The sequence below is a fragment of the Aquarana catesbeiana genome, linkage group LG08, assembly GCF_042186555.1.
Source record: "Aquarana catesbeiana isolate 2022-GZ linkage group LG08, ASM4218655v1, whole genome shotgun sequence".
NCBI classification, from domain to species: Eukaryota; Metazoa; Chordata; class Amphibia; order Anura; family Ranidae; genus Aquarana; species Aquarana catesbeiana.
In genome coordinates, this window is record NC_133331.1 from 132,481,675 (window position 1) to 132,500,418 (window position 18,744).

Below are 18,744 nucleotides of genomic sequence, written 5' to 3' on the forward strand. Positions count from 1 at the left end.
AGTCTCTGGCTCTCTGCTCTGCCCTCCCCAGCACTCACTGGAGCACTGGGCTGTGGAGGGGGTGGAGGGGCTGGCTCAGGCTCTGAGTGGCTGACTGAGAGGCTGAGCAAGCTGCTGGTCCATTCTTCATGGTGGATCCTGACTGTAAATTCGAGTGACGTCAGCCGACAGCGGGCTTTAGCACTCCTGTGAAAACAGGTTACAGGGGTGCAGAACGAACTGCACTGTGATTCCCAGGAGGAGTTTAGCCCAGATTGCTTTCCCTATACTTTTCCTTTAAGCTTTAAAGCAGAAGTTAAGCTGCCTATACTCATCCTCCCTTCAGCAATGTGACGTCTGCAAGCTCCTTCACAGGTGCCGTCATTTTTGCGGAGTCTTCCTCCAGTTTTGGAGTCTTCAGCTATCGTTTATTGATCGGCTCAGAATAATGTTAAGTTGTCACAGAAACTAAGAATGCCAAGATTACACATTGAGCTGCATATGCATGGCAAGTAAACGATTATTTAGAGACCTTGCAGAACGATAACCACTTTAAGACAGGGCACTTTCCCCCCTTCCTGCCCAAGCCAATTTCCAGCTTTCAGCGCTGTCACACTTTGAATGATAATTGCGCAGTCATGTAACACTGTACCCAAACAAATTTTTTTATCATTTTGTTCCCACAAATAGAGCTTTCTTTTGGTGGTATTTGATCACCAGTGGGTTTTTTTTTTTTTTTTGCTAAACAAATAAAAAAAGACCGAAAATTTTGAAAAAAAAAAAAGTTTTTCTTTGTTTCTGTTATAAAATTTTGTAAATAAATAGGTTTTCTCCTTCACTGATGGGCACTAAGGAGGCTGCACTGACGGGCACTGATAAGGCAGCACTGATGGGCACCAATGAGGTGGCACTGATGGGCACTAATATGCAGCACTGATGGGCACTGATAGGTGTCACTGATATGCAGCACTGATGGGCACTCATAGGTGGCACTGATAGGCGGCATTAATGGGCACTGAAAGGCTGCAATGATGGGTACTTATGGGTGGCACTGATGGGCACTGATAGGCAGCATGGATGGGCACTGGTAGATGGCACTGATGGGCACGGATGGGCAGGGCTCAAAATTTCAAGTCCTGAGCCACTAGCAGGCCTTAAGAGTTATGCCCCGTACACATGGTCGGATTTTCCGACGGAAAATGTGTGATAGGACCTTGTTGTCGGAAATTCCGACCGTGTGTAGGCTCCATCACACATTTTCCATTGGATTTTCCGACACACAGAGTTTGAGAGCAGGCTATAAAATTTTCCGACAACAAAATCCGTTGTCGGAATTTCCAATCGTGTGTACACAAATCCAACGCACAAAGTGCCATGCATGCTCAGAATAAATAAAGAGATGAAAGCTATTGGCTACTGCCCCATTTATAGTCCCGACGTACGTGTTTTACGTCACCGCGTTCAGAACGATCGGATTTTCCGACAACTTTGTGTGACCGTGTGTATGCAAGACAAGTTTGAGCCAACATCCGTCGGAAAAAATCCTAGGATTTTGTTGTCGGAATGTCCGATCAATGTCCGACCGTGTGTACGGGGCATTACTCGCTACCAGTTGTCCCACCCAAACCCTTCCTCCACCCCACCCATAAGTCCGCCTCTAAACACGCCCTTGTAAATTATCTTATGAAATTACACTGTTAAATGTTTTAATGTTTTCTGCTCCAGTGCTTCATTCATAACACTCATAGTATTGTTTTTTGCAATGCAAACCATTCCATGATTGGAAGACAAGAGGGTGAATGAAAGGTCCACCTCCCATTCAGGAAACTTTTTGTATTGTGGGTACCTATGAATGTTATGAATGGAGCACTAGGGCAGAAATAGCGGGCATAGTCAGTACTTTTGATGTGTGCCTGTCACAGGCACAGCTATTGATAATAACCTGTCAACACTGGGACATCCACTATCAGGGGAAATGGACTGAGGATTTCCACTGTAAACAGTAGCCACCAGCACATGAGATACACTTCATTGCTGGTGCTGTTAAAAAAAAAACTCACTACAAATTGGCTTAACTAATCTATAAACTGCCTAGTTATTTCTTATGGCTTAGGGAAAACAATGAGCCTTCATTTCAGTCTTGGTCCTCCAAATACGCTTATAGTCCAATGTTTCCACCACACAGTCAAGCAGACACACAGTGAACTTTGAATTGTCTTGGGCCTAGTTTACACTTGTGGTTGGTGGTAAAAATAGAAGGTTGAGCTGCATTTTTGCTGTCTACTAACTGCCCCTCCCCCTTAAGCTACAAAAGCAAATGCACTGGGGTATACACATGCCATGGCTGTGATGCTTTGCAAAAATGTTCCCATGCGGCAGGCAGTACCACTGCCAGATGTGACCTTTTTAAGTGAATAGGGCTGTGCTGCAACCTTAGGTTTGTGTTTGTGGTATGGTATTCCCATTGAAAAAGCCAGTTCGTCTATCAAAAACAGGAGTTCAGGAGACGGCAGTATTGCCATCTAAACTAACCTAAATCAGACCTTAGGGGTCTATTCATAGGTGTCTTCACCCAAGATTCATACATTTTCTCATTGAATTCAGCTTGAAAAATTTGTAAATTCCGGTTGAATGTTGTCTTGGGTGGTGACACTTATAGTTGGACCCCTTAATTCAGCCCTCAAAAATTCCACTCGCCTGCTCGCATTTTGCGAGTGGAATTTAGTGCAAGGCGAGTGAGGAGCAGGGGTGGACCAAGCTGAAGGTTTCCTGGCTGAAGCGATCAGCCAAGGAACTGTCAGCCAGAGGACACAGAGTGGCAGGGCCGGGCTGCTCTGGCGCTGCTTTGAGCTGAGCTGCGTTCACCGGCAGTGAGGCTGCATTCACGGGCAGTGAGGCTGCGTTCATGGGCACAGTGAGGCTGCAATGATGGGCGCAGTGAGGCTGCAATGATGGGCACAGTGAGAGTGCATTGATGGGCATAGTGAGGCTGCATTCATGGGCATCGTAAAGCTGCATTTGATGGGCACAGTGAGGCTGCATTGATGGGCACATTGAGGCTACTTTGATGGGCACAGTGAGAGTGCATTGATGGGCATAACGAGGCTGCATTCATGGGCACCATAAAGCTGCATTTGATGGGCACAGTGAGGCTGAAATGACAGGCACAGTGCGGTTGCATTGATGGGCACAGTGAGGCTGCATTGATGAGCACAGTGGGGCTGCATTGATGGGCACAGTGAGGCTGCATTGATGGGCACAGTGAGAGTGCATTGATGGGCATAGTGAGGCTGCATTCATGGGCACCATAAAGCTGCATTTGATGGGCACAGTGAGGCTGAAATAATGGACACAGTGAGGTTGCATTGATGGGCACAGTGAGGCTGCATTGATGGGCACAGTGAGAGTGCATTGATGGGCACAGTGAGGTTGCATTCATGGGCACCTTAAAGCTGCATTTGATGGGCACAGTAAGGCTGCACTGATGGGTACTGATATGCTTTATGTTCATATTGTTAAAGTTGTTGTTAATATTTATTTTTGGAACTTAATTCTACTTAAAACATTTAACAGTGTAATTTCATGAAATAATTTACAAGGGTGTGTTTAGGAGCAGACTTATGGGTGGGGCAGGGGAGGGGTTTGGGTGCGTCAACTGGTGGAGAGTAACTCTTAAGGCCTGGCTAGTGGCTCAGGACTTGAAATTTTGAGCCCTGCCTTACTGTCTTCAGTCTATATTCAGCTGTCCATTCCCAGAAACTATAAAAGAATACAATGTGCCCACACTATGGTAAGGAACACTAAGGACCCCACTAGAGAACAACTCCAATGTAAGAATACACTGCCTATGTTCTTTGGTTTTACTTAAAGCCTTTAACATATTCAATGGTACAAGCTCAGCGTGCTTTATACATGGAAATAGAAGGAAAATAGATGCTGTGCTGTCTACAGTAATGAAAGACAAAAACAAAACATTCCATAGCTCAACTCACCAACCAATCTGCCAACTGACCAAACTAACCTGTCCAACAGTCTGCGTTAAAAACAGGGGTTTAGTTAGCACGCATTTGCAAACGCATGCATAAGCTGCAAGGCCTCTTCACGGCACCCTGTTTATGCTTGCAGTCTGAACACTACTAAATTTATGAGCGTTTCCACAATGGAAGCACATGCATTAAATGGATAGATGAGGGGCAGGAGGGCCTGGAGGCAGCCCAATCCCCCTTAAAGGAACAGGAGCACTCAGGACACCCAGCAAGAGCACAATGGCAGCAAAGGAGTACAGTGTGTCCCCAGACCAAATATACACCAGTAACAAACAAATGGCCCCTGCCCCCAACTATAACTGGCCTTCACAGCAAGGAGCACATGGAAGGGCTATCACATAAAAGACAAAAACAGAACATTCCTTAGCTCAACTCACCAACCAGTCTGCCAACTGACCAAATTAACCTGCCCAACAGTCTGCGTTAAAAACAGGGGTTTAGTTAGCACGCATTTGCAGACACATGCATAAGCTGCAAGGCCTATTCAAGGCACCCTGTGTATGCTTGCAGTCCTAACGCTACTAAATTTATGAGCATCTCCACAATGGAAGCACATGCATTAAATGGATAGATGAGGGGCAGGTGGGCCTGGAGGCAGCCCAATCCCCCTTAAAGGAACAGGAGCACACCGGACACCCAGCAAGAGCACAATGTCTGCCTCCAGGTACACCTACCCCTCATCTAACAATTTAATGCATGTGCTTCCATTGTGGAAACGCTCATAAATTTAGCAGCTTATGCATGCGTTTGCAAATGCATGCTAACTAAATCCCTGTTTTTAATGCAGGTTAATTTGGTCAGTTGGCAGACTGGTTGGTGAGTTGAGCTATGGAATGTTCTGTTTTTGTCTTTCATGTGATAGCCCTTCCATGTGCTCCTTGCTGTGAAGGCCAGTTATAGGTAGGGGCTGGGGCCATTTGTTTGTTACTGTCTATAGTAGGGGTCCTCAAACTACGGCCCGCGGGCCGAATCCGGCCCTCTAGCGTTTTTGATCCGGCCCGCGGACTGCCCCTTTAAAATTTCAGCACTGCCCCTGCCCTCTGCTCCCTCCATCACACAGGACGGGAAACATGACAGGCCGGGCAAAGGACCTTCTGTGCTAAGAAGCAGGTGATTGGTTATTAGGCATCAGAGCGGTCCCAGGAACCAATCACCTGCCCCTCACTTCCAAAGTCCCGCCCTCCGTCCGGACCTACCATGCCTCGTGTCCTGCGTGATACAGGTAAGTGTAAGGGCGGCGGGGGGGAGTCTGTGCTATGGTGGGGATCTGTGCTATGGTGGGGATCTGTGCTATATGGTGGGGATCTGTGCTATATGGTGGGGATCTGTGCTATATGGTGGGGATCTGTGCTATGGTGGGGATCTGTGACACACGGGGGGAGTCTGTGCTATGGTGGGGATCTGTGCTATATGGTGGGAATCTGTGCTATATGGTGGGGATCTGTGCTATATGGTGGGGATCTGTGCTATGGTGGGGATCTGTGACACACGGGGGGACTCTGTGCTATGGTGGGGATCTGTGCTATATGGTGGGAATCTGTGCTATATGGTGGGGATCTGTGCTATATGGTGGGGATCTGTGCTATATGGTGGGAATCTGTGTTATATGGTGGGGATCTGTGCTATATGGTGGGGATCTGTGCTATATGGTGGGGATCTGTGCTATATGGTGGGGATCTGTGCTATGGTGGGGATCTGTGACACACTGGGGGACTCTGTGCTATGGTGGGGATCTGTGCTATATGGTGGGAATCTGTGCTATATGGTGGGAATCTGTGCTATATGGTGGGGATCTGTGCTATATGGTGGGGATCTGTGCTATGGTGGGGATCTGTGACACACGGGGGGACTCTGTGCTATGGTGGGGATCTGTGCTATATGGTGGGAATCTGTGCTATATGGTGGGGATCTGTGCTATATGGTGGGGATCTGTGCTATATGGTGGGGATCTGTGCTATATGGTGGGGATCTGTGCTATATGGTGGGGATCTGTGCTATATGGTGGGAATCTGTGCTATATGGTGGGAATCTGTGCTATATGGTGGGGATCTGTGCTATATGGTGGGGATCTGTGCTATATGGTGGGGATCTGTGCTATGGTGGGGATCTGTGACACACGGGGGGACTCTGTGCTATGGTGGGGATCTGTGATGTGGGGGACTCTGTGCTATGGTGGGGATCTGTGATGTGGGGGACTCTGTGCTATGGTGGGGATCTGTGATGTGGGGGACTCTGTGCTATGGTGGGGGACTCTGTGCTATGATGGGGGACTGATGTGGGGGACTCTGTGCTATGGTGGGGATCTGTGATGTGGGGGACTCTGTGCTATGGTGGGGATCTGTGATGTGGGGGACTCTGTGCTATGGTGGGGATCTGTGATGTGGGGGACTCTGTGCTATGGTGGGGATCTGTGATGTGGGGGACTCTGTGCTATGGTGGGGATCTGTGATGTGGGGGACTCTGTGCTATGGTGGGGGACTCTGTGCTATGGTGGGGGACTGATGTGGGGGACTCTGTGCTATGGTGGGGATCTGTGATGTGGGGGACTCTGTGCTATGGTGGGGATCTGTGATGTGGGGGACTCTGTGCTATGGTTGGGATCTGTGATGTGGGGGACTCTGTGCTATGGTGGGGATCTGTGATGTGGGGGACTGATGTGGGGGACTCTGTGCTATGGTGGGGGACTGATGTGGGGGACTCTGTGCTATGGTGGGGATCTGTGATGTGGGGGACTGATGTGGGGGACTCTGTGCTATGGTGGGGGACTCTGTGCTATGGTGGGGGACTGATGTGGGGGACTCTGTGCTATGGTGGGGGACTCTGTGCTATGGTGGGGGACTGATGTGGGGGACTCTGTGCTATGGTGGGGGACTCTGTGCTATGGTGGGGGACTGATGTGGGGGACTCTGTGCTATGGTGGGGGACTGATGTGGGGGACTCTGTGCTATGGTGGGGGACTCTGTGCTATGGTGGGGGACTGATGTGGGGGACTGATGTGGGGGACTCTGTGCTATGGTGGGGGACTGATGTGGGGGACTGATGTGGGGGACTCTGTGCTATGGTGGGGATCTGTGATGTGGGGGACTCTTTGCTATGGTGGGGATCTGTGATGTGGGGGACTCTGTGCTATGGTGGGGGACTGATGTGGGGGACTCTGTGCTATGGTGGGGGACTGATGTGGGGGACTCTGTGCTATGGTGGGGGACTGATGTGGGGGACTCTGTGCTATGGTGGGGGACTCTGTGCTATGGTGGGGGACTGATGTGTGCTATGGTGGGGGACTCTGTGCTATGGTGGGGGACTGATGTGGGGACTCTGTGCTATGGTGGGGGACTGATGTGGGGGACTCTGTGCTATGGTGGGGGACTGATGTGGGGGACTCTGTGCTATGGTGGGGGACTGATATGGGGGGATCTGTGATGGGGGAAGTATGTGATTGGGAGTGGTTCTGTAATGAGGGGAGTCTGTGAAATACTGATAAGTTTATATTGATTACAATTGTTCTTTATTTTTTTTTTTTGCACTACAAATAAGATGTGTGCATAGGAATTAGTTCATATTTTTTTTAAACTATAGTGCGGCCCCCCAACAGTCTGAGGGACCGTGAACCGGCCCCCTGTCTAAAAAGTTTGAGGACCCCTGGTCTATAGTATAGCTTAATCAGACGTCTGCTTAAAACAGCAATAGAAAAACAGCCCCAGAAAACACCTCTAATTTTATCTAGTTTTTTGATATGTGGGTTATTGTACTGCAATATAAAGGGTGTTTCAGTACAAGGTGATTAATTCGGTAATTAAAAACATGCTCGGAAAACATTCCACAACTTTGAGAAGGACTACACAGTTTGGCAGGTAAAGTGGTAGTAAACTCTATTTTAATACTTATACCTGCAGGTTTACCTGTGAATATCTCCAAAACTTGCACTGTTTAGGAGATATTCAGAGTGCGTGCAGCTGGTGACATCACCAGGGCATGCACTCTGAAGGTCCAGCATACAGTGCCGGACCTTCAGAGCCCAATCAGTAAGCGGTGGTGCAATTCGCAATAGTGGGAACCCAGCCTAAGGACTCTAGGTTGAATTAAAATCAATAGGGGTGCTGTTGACACCTTTATTCCCTACAGGGCTCCTTAGGAATAAAAGTCATTCTTGTTTACATAAATACCAACAGACCCTAGTACTCTTGGTACTTTAGGTATCATTCTCATTTCCCATATATTAAATCATAAATATGATAAATGAGTCATACAAATGTTCTTATCTGTCTCCTTTAGGTCAGCTTTGTGCAACAGACTAAACCTTAAAATATGAAGGAGGTGGATAATATGTTTACTTAATTTCATCATAATTACATCTGTCTTGTACAAGTCAGTGCAAGCAGTTTTGGATATTGCACCCTTCCAACCACAGACGCTGGTGTCATGTGTCTGTCTATGCAGCTATCTCTGAAAACCCGTAAGCAGGCTCATAGTAATATAAACATTCCATAATGCACTGATATAGGTCAGAACAAAGCCGATAGGTAATTGTAAATATCTTAAGGTATGGTAATTTACAGCTTTAAAAGATGGTGAGCTCATGCAATATCATTTCTGGCCAGCATCATACATAAACGATTTGCTTTAATTTATAGTATTTACTATCCTTATTCAGCTTGCTTGCCGATAGCAACAAATGATAGTGTAGAACAATTGTACCAATAACTTACACAAAAAAATGAACATTGTACAGTATGCTGAGCAGCCCAAATAATATTATGTTTTTTGTTGAGTTTGTAAGTGGAAAAAGTAGATCCAAACCCAATCACTAAAATCTCCTATAAACTTTAACAAACTAATGTTCTTTCAAAAGTTGTTTTCATTCTTTTAACATCTGTGTTTTTTATTAGAGCCTACTTGGCGATCTTGTCTTGTTCAGCAACTTTCTGCTATAAGGTGACAACTGTCCACCCAATTGATCTCCAGTGCTGTCACCCTGTTACATGCATGCCTAGAGAAAACTACAGATGATTCCTTAACATTATGGGCACATGACCAATTAGGGTTGTACACCTCTGTAAGGGACAGATGTACACAGGCACACATCCTTCCCTAATCGTAGGTAATTGAAAATGGAATTATATGTAAACAGCTTTGGACAGCAGTAGACAGAAGTGGAGCCACAGTGTAAACATCAATAGGAGCATAAACTAATTTATTAAAACAATAGTAAAAACTTACATCTGGGTAACTGAGGAGCTGCTCCAAAGAAGAGAGCTGTTGTCAGTGCATCTGTTTGGCCGACAGGACCGGCTGTCTTGCACAGGGTGCCGGAGCCGCCAGGACAGTGGGAGATGGTACCAGTGTCTCTCTGGAGCAAAGCAGAGCAGCAAGCCTCGAGGGCAAGGGGGTGTATATGACGCGTTTCAGAGGCCCGCCTCTTTTGTCAAGTATCCTTTGGACAGCAGTAGGCAGAGTCATTGATTTGTACAGGCTTCCAGCCTACAGCTAATCAAAAACACCTGGCTGTACCCCCTGCCTAAATACACTAGTCTTGACAGTGTATTTAAGCTCTAATCAGCCATGGACAAGAGCCACTAGGAGGCCAGTCCAGAGCAATGATTTGCTTTTTTTTACTTTGTTTTTTTTTAAACGAGGCAATTGTTTATGGTATGACATAAAGTTCTTTAGCAAACATGCTCATTGTACAAGTTTGGCAATGCGGAGATGACTGAACTTGTGAAGTTATCTTGGCCCAGCGAATGAAAGTGCCCAGTGATGTCGGCGGCCACCAGTGAGCTCTGGGGTGCCGCATTGCTGGAGTAAAGTTAAGTAAAGCTTCGCTTTAAAATAACAAACATTATCTTATCTGCTGTGCAATGGTATTGCACAGAGCCGCCACTTACCTTCTCTTCTGGGGTCCCTCGTTCTCTTCTATGAGTGCCCCCAGAAAATAGTGTGCTGAGGGGTCACTCATGCGAGCTGGGCTATGTGTCTCCATAGAAACACACAGTATCGTTTGGTCACGCCAACCCTTCCGCTTCCTCCTCACAGGATTTCCCTGACAGCAGCAGGAGACAATGGCTCCCACTGCTCTCACTGGATTGTATTAGGTTAAAAAATGTCTTGCCTTTAGAACTACTTTACCCTCTGCAGGGGAAAAGCTTAAATATAAAATATGCAAATCTTAATGCATTTTACTATTTAGCTGCTGCTATTTAATAGATTGAAAAATGAAACATAAAATGTGTCAGGTGCAAAAATGTCAGCATTCTGTAAGCAAGTGTTCAAACATTTCATGTAGATTGCTAGCAACCTTTCCATTAATTGGGTTTTCCCACTCTTTCTTTCAGAAGGGTTCTGGTAAGCGTCATATCCAGAGGCTGTCTTTGGGAAATAGACGTATAAGTGCTGCCAGCATTGCTGCAGAGGTTGAAGGGATAGGGGGTCAGCCTGTCAGTGCTCAGACCATATGCAGAATGCTGCATCAAATTGGTCTGCATGGCTGTTGTCCCAGAAGGAAGCCTCTTCTAAAGATGATGCACAAGAAGCCCGCAAACAGTTTGCTGAAGACAAGCAGACTAAGGACATGGATTACTGGAACCATGTCCTGTGGTCTGATGAGACCAAGATAAACTTATTTGGTTCAGATGGTGTCAAGTGTGTGTGGCGGCAACCAGGTGAGGAGTACAAAGACAAGTGTGTCTTGCCTACAGCCAAGCATGGTGGTGGGTGTGTCATGGTCTGGGCCTGCATGAGTGCTGCCAGCACTGGGGAACTACAGTTCATTGAGGGAACCATGAATGGCAACATGTACTGTGACATACTGAAGCAGAGCATGATCCCCTCCCTACGGAGACTGGGCCGCAGGACAGTATTCCAATATGATAACGACCCAAAACACACCTCCAAGAGGACCACTGCCTTGTTAAAGAAGCTGAGAGTAAGGTGTTGGACTGGTCAAGCATATCTCCAGACCTAAACCCTATTGAGCATCTGTGGGGCATCCTCAAACAGAAGGTGGAGGAGCACAAGGTCTCTAACATCCACCAGCTCCATGATGTCGTCATGAAAGAGTGGAAGAGGACTCCAGTGGCAACCTGTGAAGCTCTGGTGAACTCCATGCCCAAGAGGGTTAATGTAGTGTTGGAAAATAATGGTGGCCACACAAAATATTGACACTTTGGGCCCAATTTGGACATTTTCACTTAGGGGTGTACTCACTTTTGTTGCAAGCAGTTTAGAAATTAATGGCTGTGTGTTGAGTTATTTTGAGGGGACAGCAAATTTACACTGTTATACAAGCTGTACACTCACTACTTTACATTGTAGCAAAGTGTAATTTCTTCAGTGTTGTCACATGGAAAGATATAATAAACTATTTACAAAAAAGGGGAGGGGTGTATTTACTTTTGTGAGATACTGTACATATTAATATGGAATGTATGTTCCTTGCTAAAGAACATTATTTTTTTTATCACGTTGTTATGGGTAAAGTCCTGTTTTAAACAAGCAAAAGAAACAAGGTCCTTCTGTCCCCCTTTCCTCCTCATTTGTCCCGCATTTTGGTCTGATTTACAGTACAGGCGGTCCCCTAGTTACAAACATCCAACTTACAAATGACTCCTACTTACAAATGGAGGGAGACAACAAGAAGTGAGAGGAAATCTACCGCTAGGAAGGGAAATTCTCTCCTGTAATGCCCCGTACACACGGTCAGATTTTCCGATGGAAAATGTCCGATCGGAGCGTGTTGTCGGAAATTCCGACCGTGTGTGGGCTCCATCGGACATTTTCCATCGGATTTTCTGACACACAAAGTTTGAGAGCAGGATATAAAATTTTCCGACAACAAAATCCGATCGCGTCAATTCCGACCGTGTGTGGCCTGTTCCGACGCACAAAGTGCCACGCATGCTCAGAAGAAATTCCGACACGGAACAGCTCGGTCTGGTAAAATTAGCGTTCGCAATGGATACAGCACTTTCGTCACGCTGCAATGTTAAAAATGGTTTAATACAGCGCACTCTCTTCTTCTTTATAATGTGACAAGAATATAGTAGTTTTGCTGCTCATATTCACACACACACTTCTCACAAACTTATTTCTTTATTATTTATCGGGATTCCCTCAATATATTTTGATTTGTCACATCTGACATCATTATTTTGGTGTTGTTTTTTTTTTTTTTTTGTTTTTAAGGCCGGTTATTTTTTTTTTGGTTTGTATTTTTTTCAAGGCTTATTTTTTGTTTTTGGGATTTTTATTTGTACTCCTGAAAATTTTTGTGTGTGTTTTTTGTGTCAAGTTACCACAACACCATTGATACGTTGTTCTATTTAATCTGTAGGAGATTGTTTGGTGTTGTTGTCCCTTGTTAATTTCACATTTTATGTTAGAAATGTACCTGAATCGTCACCAACGAACTGTCCTTTTTGGATGAAAACACACAGGAGAGTATAATTTTCCAAAATAAAACTTTTATTAAGGGCTCACAACTAAACAAAGAGGGAGGCAACGCTGGAGAAACTGCAGAAATTGCCGAAGCCTTGGACCCCCAGGGCAGACATCAATTATTTTCAAGCAAAATTGGTGGCCTGAGGAGTCCTTATCTAAGGGAGTGCAGTCTGGTCCAGAAGTCCCAGAGATCCGGAAAGCAGCAGATGACATCTGTGTCCCCAGGCTGTGGTCATACGAGAGACTGCAGCTTTTGTCAGACCAGACTGAACCCAGGGTCATCACTCTCTGGTCTTCCTTCCACGCTTCCTTCCACGCGGTGGTGGTGGAGTTGTGGCAGCAGGAGGAGGAGGAGGATGGTCCAACTCAATCACGTCGGTCTTGGGTGTTAGTTCCCCACTCACCCCCTTAGTTAGGACTTTATAAATAAGTTGCTCACACAGAAGGCGTTGACCCTCCTGCATGCCCTGCAGTTTGGTTGCAGCCATGCAGGCAAAGGCCTCTTCAGGAGTGGGTAAGGATCGGAATCCTGCATGGGAGTCGCCTTCCTCGCTCTTTTATATGGAAGGCGGAGGGGAGGAACCTGCGATTCAGTCAGGCTGCGACTGATCCCAGGCTTCTCTTGGCTGACACTTAGCCCCGCCTCCTCCTGGCTGCCACTAATCCCAGCCTCCTCCTGACTGCCACATTCCACAACCTCCTCCTGGCTGAGTTCTTCCTGTGTATGAAAAAGGGACATAGTTTTACTTTTTTATTCATCAATCACACACAATTTTCACCTCCTGACTGTTGCAAATTGAATGTTAACAAATATAACAGACTAGCATTCTGAGCCCAGCATTTTTCATTCTTGTCCCAATTGTTTTTGCCCACTACTGTCTATTGATATGTAAAACACTTTTTTCAATCAGCAATTAGTGATCAATAACTATCTAGTAAACATCATTTCGTTATTGTCCAGAAATCTGTAGAGGAATGCTATACCTGACTCCAGCTGGGCTCCTCCACTTCTTCCTGGCTGGAAGGCCCAGGTTGGACATCGGAAGCCTCAGCTGGGGTGGAAGGAAGAGTGGAAGGAAGGGTTGAGAGAGATTCCCTGACTTCAGTGTGGTCTGACAGAAATCACAGTCTCTCATAGTACCAAGGCCTGGGGACATAAACGTCATCTGCTGCAGCTCCGGACCTCTGGGAATCTGTGACCTTCTTGCGCTCCCTAAGATAAGTGCTCCTCAGGCCACCAATTTTGGTTTTTAAATAGGGGATGGTTGCTGTGGGGACCACCGGCTTCACCAACTCCAGCAGTTTCTCCAGCGCTGCCTGCCTCTTTTGTTTATGATTATAATGAGGATGTCTCACCTGCCACAGACAGGGCAGCTCCCTGTATTTGTCTATGAACAGGGGGAGGAAATACCCCCAACCCAAGAAGTGCAGGAGGAGGAATAAGACGTGGTGGAACTAGTCACCACAACAGGTGAGTGTCTGCAACCACAGGCTCAGGTAAGAGATGGATGCCGGCATATTTTTGATACCTTTTTTTTTTGGGTTTCTCTCTTTTTAGGTGATCGTGATGTTGTGGATCCAGATCCTTTCACATCAGAAAGTGCCGATATCCTGATCGGGGAGATCATGGGGTGTAATTTACAATTGGAAAACCTCAAGAAAAACATCAATGATGTTATTCTAAAAAATAAAAACATCATTGATGTTTTGGGGCGAGCTTAAAACCCCTCCCAATCCCTTTGTTTTTTTGTGTGCTCCAATGTTCAAAATGTTTTAAAGATTTGTAGAAAAGCCTAATTTGGAGGATGCACACAGTGTGTCAACATGTGCTATCTGCCATCACGAGAGATCAATGGATGCGTTTTGGGGGTGCAACCCCTTCCTCAATAATAAAGTAGCTGAGAGGAAGGGGTTTCTCCCCCAAAACACGTCCCTTGATCCCCCGTGATGGCAGCTAGCACATGTTGACATTGGGAAATTTATGTGCATCTTCCAAATTTGGCTTTTCCTGGGGTGACTTCACCCCATCTGAACGCAATATCAAACACAGTTCCTAAATACTCATGTCTGATATTGCCTTCAAGTTCTCCCAAATGTGAACTTTGTAAGTTCAAGATTTGTGTCTTTCTTGTTGGTTTTACACATGCCTGTTTTATCTTAAATGGACATTTATCTGTTTTATAATGCTACCCCAAAAATTGTTATACAACAAACATGTTGGTTTGTTAGAAAAACCTTTTCTAAATGCACATGTGATTGTGCAGGTATTAAAGAGATTGTTAAGCAAGAATGTGTGGATTATTGTGTCAACGCTAAAACACTTTGTTGGTGATGTAATTGGTGTTTTCTGTGAAAATGGGGGTTATTTCCTAAGGGCAAATCCTCTTTGCTCTACAACTGCAGTTTCAGTGCACTTGTAGTGCAAAGTGTCTTTGCCTTTAGTAAATAACACCCAACAGTGCTTTGTATAAGGTTACACAATCACGCCATTTTCTGGACACCACACATTTCTGTCAGGGTCAGCTAAAACAAACACAAGCAGTAAATGTCCACAAAGATTTTCTTTTTTTTGTTTTTTATTTGATAAAGGCTTCACAAATTTGCTGGCATATCGTAACCGGACATCACGGGCACTCAGAGAGGGCAAGCCAGGACGGCCACTTTCAAGCGCCGTCAGTGTTGTTTCATGTATCATTCCGGCCTCAGGCCCAACTGAGCCAGCATAGTTGGCCGAATGTTTGCGTAAAAAGTTATGGAGAATACAGCACGCCAGGATTATATGATTAAGTTTATACTCCGCCATATGGATGGGTGTCAGAAATAGGCGGAACCGGCTGGCCAGGATTCCAAATGTGTTCTCCACCACTCCTCTGGCTCTGGCCAGCCGGTAATTAAAAACCCTCTGTTCCGGGGTGAGGGTCCTCATAGGGAATGGCCGCATAAGATGGTCCCCCAGCGCAAACGCTTCATCAGCAACGAAGACGAACGGGAGTCCTTCCACATTGTCCTCTGGAGGTGGCAAGTCCAAGCTGCCATTCTGGAGATGCCTGTAGAACTCCGTCTGGGCGATGACTCCACCATCGGACATCCGGCCATTCTTCCCCACGTCCACATACAAGAAGTCGTAATTAGCTGACACCACCGCCAACATCACAATACTATTGAACCCCTTATAGTTGAAATAGTACGACCCCGAGTTGGGTGGTGGGACGATGTGGACGTGTTTCCCATCAATTGCCCCTCCGCAGTTAGGAAAGTCCCACCGCTGGGCAAAGTGGGAGGCCACAGTCTGCCATTCCTGTGGCGTGGAAGGAAACTGTTGAGGAAAACAAAAATAAATTAATATTTTTGCACATAAACATGGCAAGCAGATTAGACACAAACATTCTTGGCCAACCTCCAGATAGCATTTATTAAGGGGAATTTAACAACACCAAAGTATAAGGTACACCTATCATATCCCCCCTCTCATGGGCCATTTCTAACATTATGGGGGGTGGGGAAATCTTGGACAGGTAACCCTCTCCACTTCATTGAGACATGAATGCCTAAATACAGGGTATTACTTGGAACAGCCCCTCCTTAGTTACACTATTGGCAGCCCACTGGACAGGTAAGAAGTGTCATAATACAAAGATATAAATACACACTGTACACATTTGAGGACATTTGGACATTCTGCTATTACCGGCCAAGATAATAATAGGATATAAAAACTATAAACAGTACCATTTGAAAGTATACAGGCAGGCCCTTGCACTACATGCTTTGGGTAATTCATCCATAAATCTGAGCACAAAAGAGATGGGTATAGTGTGTATGGGTTTGGCAAAGTCAGCAGATAGATGATTGAGGATAGATAGAGAATTGGGATCAGCTGACTTAGCAGTTGGGGGGAGGGAGGGTTAATAAAAATGATTTGGGGACACCACAAAAAAAAAGTCTCTGGCACTCTGCCTGAATTTAAAGCACAAATCACATTTCTAAACATTTTAGGGGGTGTTTGGGGTAAAGCACTACTATGGAGCTGATAAAATACATTGTTAAGTGACTACATGAGGTGAATATAGGGGCAGGAGAACATGCTGGGGAGGTTATTGAAGGCCAATCTGTATGAAGGACTAAAAAATGAATTACATAAAAATCCAGCATGCATGAGGACAAAGGGGACATTCACAGCATATTCCAATCATGGTAATTAGGGAATGAGGAAAGAAATACAATATATTATCAATCATTAAATACAAAAAAATGTGAGATTAAAGGATAAAAATCTTACCTTCATATACTCCTTCTGCAGGACCTGTATGATGGCAGAACAGGTCTCTGGGATTATGATCCCCAGAGCCTGGGGGGAGATGCCTGTCGAGAACTTCAAGTCCTGCAGACTTCTCCCTGTCGCCAAGTACCGCAGGGTAGCGACCAGCCTCTGCTCCGGAGTGATGGCTTGCCTCATGCAGGTATCCTGTCTGCTAATATAAGGGGTCAGCAAAGCCAGCAGACAGTGAAACACGGGGTCCGTCATCCTGAGAAAGTTCCTGAAATCATCAGGATTATTCTCATGGATCTCACGGAGCAAAGGCATATGAGAGAACTGGTCACGCTGAAGCAACCAATTCTTGGTCCATGAACTCCTCCCCACCCTGTTCATGGACTGGACTTGTGTCAAGGTCAGGACCCCAACACCAAGCCCCCGCACAGCACGAACTCTACGAGGAGTACGTATACGCAACATGGCTAGAAAACGGACGGCTGCTCAGAATGAAGTAACAGAAAGCACTGAAGAACAGCAAGGCCTGTGAAGAGCGACCTGAAAAACAGTAACGAACGAACAAGAACACAGTGACTAATTAAAGTCACACGGAACTTGCTTGCACGCACTAAAGAGCAGATACAAACCCACAAGCACAAACTGAACCGCAGAAAACGATCTGAAAGCCACGAGTCTGAAAAAGCGTGAATCATCTCTCACCAAACTTTTACTAACACGAGATTAGCAAAAGAAGCCCAAAGGGTGCCGCGCTTGGTTCTGAATTGGCCTTTTCTAGTCTCGTCGTACATGCTTGACGTCACCGCGTTGTTGGCGATCGGAAATTACGACAACTTTGTGCGACCGTGTGTACGCAAAACAAGTTTGAGCCAACATCCGTCGGAAAAAATCCTAGGAATTTGTTGTCGGAATGTCCGAACAAAGTCCGACCGTGTGTACGGGGCATAAGAGTTATCATGGCAAAAAGATGTCTCCACTGATACTTTATAACCAAAGCTTGATTCCACAACAACCCAAAATTTTCAAAATCCAATTGTCATTGGGACAAAGTGAGGTGAAAACTTCTGAACATATATGTCAGCCCCCTCACACACACACACATCTGTATATATGTCAGCCCCCCCTCACACACACACACACCTGTATATGTATGTCAGAGCCCCCCCCCACACACACATGTATATATGTCAGCGCCCCCCACACACACCCCTGTATATATGTCAGCACCCCCCACACACACAGCTGTATATATGTCAGCCCCCACACACACATCTGTATATATGTCAGCTCCCCCCCTACACACACACCTGTATACATGTCAGCGCCCCCCACACACACACGTATATATGTCAGCCCCCCCACAAACACCAGTATATATGTCAGCTCCCCCCCACACACCTGTATATATGTCAGCCCCCCCACACACACACCTGTATATATCTCAGCCCCCCACACACACACACACCTGTATATATGTCAGCGCCCCCCACACACACACCTGTATACATGTCAGCACCCCCCACACACACACCTGTATATATGGCAGCCCCACATACACAAATCTGTACACACACAAGCCTCTGGCCCCTCCCTGTACACAAACAGCCCCCCTCCCTTTCCTTCACAGCCCATACTTGTAGCTTCCTACCTGGTCCCAGCTCATTTTCACAAAGCTGACATATTGCTGAGAAGCATAGTACAGGCAGATCACTGTCACACGAGGGGTGCACATGCACATAGCAGCCAGAGGTGGCAGTAAAGAGCTCAATGTCTGAGTCAATGACACGAGAACAGCAGAAACTGTGAGATTGTTTCTATACTACACAGCACGGATCCCCTTCACCCTTCCTGCCTTCTTCTAACCCGGGCTGGCCCCTTACAGTTGTAACTACTGTACCTCCCTGATGGCGGCCCTGCCTATGCTATCCAAAAAGCTTAAAAATAGTTTTTTTGGCTGGAGCTACACTTAAAAAATGTACCTGTTCCGACTTACAAACAAATTCAACTTACAAACAA